At 44.2% G+C, this 5,946-nt stretch overlaps 1 pseudogene; it reads right to left on the reverse strand.

The window, feature by feature from the left end:
- Positions 1-574: 574 nt before the first annotated feature.
- Positions 575-4,251, reverse strand: Gm2951 (annotated as a pseudogene).
- Positions 4,252-5,946: the final 1,695 nt, after the last annotated feature.

Genomic DNA, 5,946 nt, shown 5'->3' on the forward strand with positions numbered 1-5,946 from the left:
TTCATGCACACTGAAAGGGTACTGTAATCAGCAAGAGTGTGCTTCATGCAATTCTTCCCAAGGGTAAGCATTGAACTCTAAAGGGGATACTCATGAAGGAAAAAACAAAAAACAAAAACAAAAACCAATAGCCCTGCTATGCTTATGGCTCCTTAGGTACTGCCATCCTGTGCTAGTACCTCATCTTGGAGACAGTGAAAGGACGCTGCATCTTTTCAGCCAAGCCATGACACACACACACACACACACACACACACACACAAACACACACACACACATAATAAAATTGGAGTCTGCCCTTTTGTCCAAGGAGAGGACAGGCCCAAGCCCCTCAGGATGAGTTGCCATAGAGCAGAACAGAGGACCTGGTTCCTAGATAATTCAGGAAGTGGCATCCTGAGGCACCTCTCCATACCCTATAGCCTCAAGGGGTTGCCTTCAGGGGTCCAGGATCTCCTCTGCCTAGAGTGGCAAGCTAGAGGTGGCCGACTAGGATGGGGAGGAGAGGGCATGGCAGAAATCCAATTTCTTCAAAAGAGGGTAAGTCCACAGAAATTCTTGGAAATTATCACAGAAGTGTAAAACTGGATGAGAAATAGGAGAGAGTCTGGGTAAGGTGCAGGATGGTTACATAGGCTTAACTGTGTTTATGATCACACATTAGGGCATTCTGCCCCTGATGCTTCATTCATCCTACCTGCTGCTGCTTAGTATAGTGGTCTTTGATCTTCTGGCTGCCTTCATTACATAGTATTTTTGTTTCTATGTTGCATTCTTCCAATGCAATCTGCTCCCTTAGCAGCTGTCTGTTCTCCTTCCTCAACATCCTGACTTTGTGCTGGATGAGGTTAGATTCAATCAGGAGGTGGCAGTTCCTGAAGCTGAGCCACAAACAAAACATGGTGAATCCAGGAAGCATCCATCTTCCTCCCATTCCTCCAAAGACCCTTCCTTCATCATTGGCCCTGATCCTCAGGCAGCCCCAAACAAGTATCCAGATTGGCCATAGAGGGAGATCAAATCCTGAGGACTGCCACTTTCCAGAAGACCCAAGGTACTTTTGAAAACCCTGACACCAACAGGGACTCATGTATCTCTCAGAAAAGAACATGGGGTCTATATGTGCTTATAAGTCTGTGGTATAAAAAAACCCACCTGGGGCAAAATTCTCTAGGAGTGAAGAGACCCAAGCATCACAGAATCTTTCTATGTTTATCCTGGAAACCCCATCTATAAATCAACTTTCAGAGCCCAAGAGGCCCAAGGCTGATTGATATCTCCATCATGGTGGAAACCTTTTCGATCTTGAGGATACTTAGTTGGAAAGGACAGTGGCTTGAGGGGCTCCCAGTCTCTTCACACTTGGTCAAAATGATCCAAGACGTTAAAATCTTAGTGCCTTGTTTGAAGGAGTCAGGCTTCCTGTTTAGAGACTAACGGTATAGAACCTGAGTCCCCACTTTAGTTCAAAGACAAGGATTGGCAGACATATCCTGTGCCTAGGTCTTGGGTCATGACCCTGTTAGTCACTCACCTGTAGAACTGATTTTCTTTAGTCAACTGCTTGCACTTGGACAAGGCCTCACTGATATCCTGGGGCATTCTCTTCAGGTAAGTTCACCTGGTCATGTTGCATCTCAAGCATGAATGTCTCAAAGTTGATCCTGTGGGAGGGCATGGACAAGGAACAAATTGTCCCGTGAACTAAGGATACAAGGATCATTTCAATGCAAGCTGAATCATGAACTACCACACCCCATATATGCCACTTGACCTAGCTCCTTGTTACCGGTTCCACTTGGTGCTTATTAAACTTATTACTCTTCAGCTTGGGCCAGTAAGCCCAGGGAAGTAAAGGCAGGGTGCTGATCTGCCCCAGCTTCCTGAAGGGGTTTTAAAGAATAAAATAGTTCTCCCAGAAATTTCAAGGAATCTGTGTCATAGGCCTGGGTCCACGTTAAATCTGTATGATTCTCCTCCTGGTTTTAGACACAGAATTGATAATCCTTGGCTCTATTGCTACATCAATTCCTAAAGGACCTAATCATATCTACAGGGAAAAGCCTCTATAACCTACCAGGAGATTCCAATGTGCATCCACAGTGAGCACAGAGGTTAAGTGCTGTGATACTAAAAATGAACCTCCCTGGCTTCTTCACTATTATTGCCTGGAAATGGAGTCAGGCACAACCTCAGGATATATCACATGATACAGACTCTCTAGATCTTAAGCTGCACACATAGGAACACACACACACACAGGAACACACACATGCACAAATGGACACACAAGCTCACATGCACCCAGTATCTCTCCCATTGTCTGTCTCTGTCAATCTCTCTCTTTTACACACACACACACAAACACACACAGAGACACAGATACACACACACACACACACACACACACACACACACACACACACACAGTCAATCAGAATGCCAAATAAATAAATTGATTTCGGTTTATCTGAGAGTATAATGAAAAAAATTTGAGAAAAGCAATTATGAACTGCAGCCAATCCAGTCATACTGAAAGGCAGTATGTGTGACAGGCCCCTCCAGCTGTTGACAGGACCAATGGACCCAAATTACCACTTGGTCATTTATGGAAAGGATTGGATATAAACAAACATTACCTAGCAAATCCCACCAAGCAACACCTGTGTAAGCTTCTTAAATGGCAGGAGGGGAGCTCACACATTACTACCTTCATCCCCAGACTGTGAATCATGCCACAGGCTCTGAATTACTTTTGGAGGAATCAAAAGTGCCTGTGACCCCATCTCACTCCTATCTGAACTTGAAGTTCTGCATCGAAATTCCAATCAGCAAAATTGATTTGGGTATGCAAACAGCCTGGAGTTGTAGGCACCTGTGGTATGAGGGAATCTGGGCTTAACAGGGATGGCCCAAGATAGTCAGCAAAGAACTGGGCATAATGACTACCTGTCATTTAAATCCTTGTTAGTGTAGTTGGCCAGGATTTCCTGAAGTTCGTCTCTGGCATTTTTTATGTTCTGGAGCTCTCTTTTGAGCTTCTCCAACCTCTCATGTCTCTTCTCCTGCTCATTGATGGTGGGGCCTTGGGGTGATGCCTCCCCAGCAGACCCTGTAGGTAGAAACACACTAGTAACCTTGTAGAGATAATAGGGCAGGGAAAGGGAAACCATGCTTTGTCCCACACAGAAGCCTGAGGAAGAGGAAAATCTAGAGACACTGAGAATCCCTGATAGTGCATCATAGCTGTCTTCAAGCTGGGCTCCTCAGCTAGGTGCCTGTTCACAACCACCACCACTAAACATATGCCCGACTTCTTATTGTAATCGCCCTAGCCCTGAAATGCATAAACTGGGCCAGGCAAGAATAAATGGAGGGCATTGTCAGCTCATATCTAACAACCAAATCTGTACCTCTCAGCATACTAGCCAACGCTTTTCTAGTCTTCTTCAAATGCATGATTAGAGCTCGTACACTACTACAGGAACCCAGACTGTGTATCAGTCCACATCATGTGCGTTTAATACCAAACTGTCTGAGACCTTGATTCATAGGCAGGGGAATAGCCCTCCCTGTTCTTGGCATCACATGCTCATGTAACCTAGAGGAAACTATATTAAGATGAAGTACATAGGGCTGGAGAGATGGCTCAGTGGGTAAGAGCACCCGACTGCTCTTCTGAGGGTCCGGAGTTCAAATCCCAGCAACCACATGGTGTCTCACAAACATCTGAAACTAGATCTGACTCCCTCTTCTGGAGTGTCTGAAGACAGCTACAGTGTACTTACCTATAATAAATAAATAAATCTTTAAAAAAAAAGATGAAGTACATGAACACTCTATCCTGAGAACAACACTTCTATTCTCACAGAGCTCCATCTTTGCATAATTTGCCATTCAGTGGGAAATTAAGATCTCTCAGCAAAGCCCCTGCAGGCTTGTCAATACCAGGCTGTCTGTAAAACTAATCATCAGACACTCTTGACTCTGGTTCTACCATTGAGGAATCTGAAGGATCCAGATCACAATCCCTATTCCTGGAAGGACCAGCTGAAGCCCACATCCCCCAGGGAGCTCCCCAAACCTTGCCCAGGACTCACTGTGCCTTCTCCACGACCAGTTGTTTCTTGCCCTTTCCCACCATGATGGGCGGCCGGCCTCCTTCTGCCTTGGTCTGGTGTCTGTGTGTATTCTATTCTCTCTCTGAAATACCCTGAGGAGCATGGACAACATGCCTGCTTGGGAACCCATGAGGATCTGAAGGAGTACCCCACAAGCTGTGCTGGTTACCACAACACTGGCGACATCACAGAAGATTCTAGGGTTCTCTTGGATACAAGAGATTGTCCAGGGAAGTGGCTACTGATGATGTCACCTGGAACTTCCATGGCCTACCGGCTTACCAGCTTGCCCCATCTGACCAGTTTCTGAGGTGCCCTTTCCTGGAGTCTCTCTTTTGCCCCTGGAGATACCTCTTGGCAACTTCTCCTTCCAAAGCTAGAGATTTCTCTCTGCTTCACTACAAGTCCAGTGCTTTGAATGGGGAGAGTTTGTTAGTGCCATGGCATGGCTAGCTCATCTTCATTAGGATCCTTATATGAGGGAGATTCTTCTCCAATATAAATGTACTACTGGGGTCCATTCATGTAATAAACAGTCGATTTACCCAGGTGTCTCTGTTTCCCAGAGGACAGAAACCTACTTCTGTACCTTTACCTTTACACAAGTTGGAGTATATGTGTTAGTGTGCAACTGCCTTGAGAGGAGACATTGTTTCAATAAAGTGAGCCATGGGTTTTCATGAAATCTCTGATTTACAACCCCATTTCTTTGCAATGAAAACTAACTTGTACTTGGCAATAGAAGAAGTCAGGGACAGGGGCAACATCAAATTGTAAAGTTTATATCCCTTCTTCAAAAGCTAAAATCCCACAATCTCTCTTTCTCCAAAACAACCAGACAAAATAGGCATCTGTGAACAAAGGCCAACAGGGACATTGGATTGCTTCTTCGTAGTCCCATTAGCTCTCACTTCTCCAGTTTCTACATTTTTGAGTTCCCAGTTCTAGGCCTGAGTCTGTTGGAGATTGGAATATGATCCTGTATTCATAAGATACCTAAGACTCAATTGGATGGATAGAGGATGAACAGGCCTCGGGTCCAGTGAAACCTCAATTTTAATGGATCCATAATTTCAGGAGGGGCTCTGGCATTGACATCTGTTCCTTCTGCCTTCTTGACCTGGGTGTGATGAATGCATGCAAAAATGCTACCTAAACTCTCCAGTAAAATAGTGGAAAAATCATGTAAATAAAGCCTTTCCAAATTGATTGTGTTGTCTTTGTCTACCATCTTGAGCTATGCAATATCACTATGACATTGGTCCAAGTTGTCTTGGGGGATGGTGGGGTAGTCAGAAGCCCACTCTGTCTCTCAGGTAGTCAGATGAATAACCTTTATGGAGAACTGGAGAAAACGGGTAATGAATAAGTATTAGTTATAGTTTGGGTAGCTGATTCTCTCTGAGCCTGGAAAACAATGCAGCAGGCATTCCAATCAAATAGTATAGGCATGAATCCCTCCCTGTATTTGTGTACAATAGGCCCAAAGTAAGAATGAGGCCCATCCACCTTTTCCTGAACTCTACTGAGTTTTGTAGTGTTTCCATTCAAGAAAAATTCTTTACTTCCGGAGACCAGAACTCTGAAGTCTGCATGCACCATGAAGTTTCCCATCTATTCATAAATCATTCACTGTTTATTGACAAGGTTTGGCTATGAATTCTTTGCTATGGTTTGACACAGTTCAAAGGGACTGGTAAAACTGTTGGTCCAGTACCTTCAAGAGCTTTTTAGCTACTCCTTGAGAAGTTTCCTCTTCTTTATTTTATTTTGTTTTATTAGATATTTTATTTTTTTATTAGATATTTTCTTCATTTACATTTAA

Source organism: Mus musculus, chromosome 14 (genome assembly GCF_000001635.26).
Source record: "Mus musculus strain C57BL/6J chromosome 14, GRCm38.p6 C57BL/6J".
Lineage (NCBI taxonomy): Eukaryota > Metazoa > Chordata > Mammalia > Rodentia > Muridae > Mus > Mus musculus.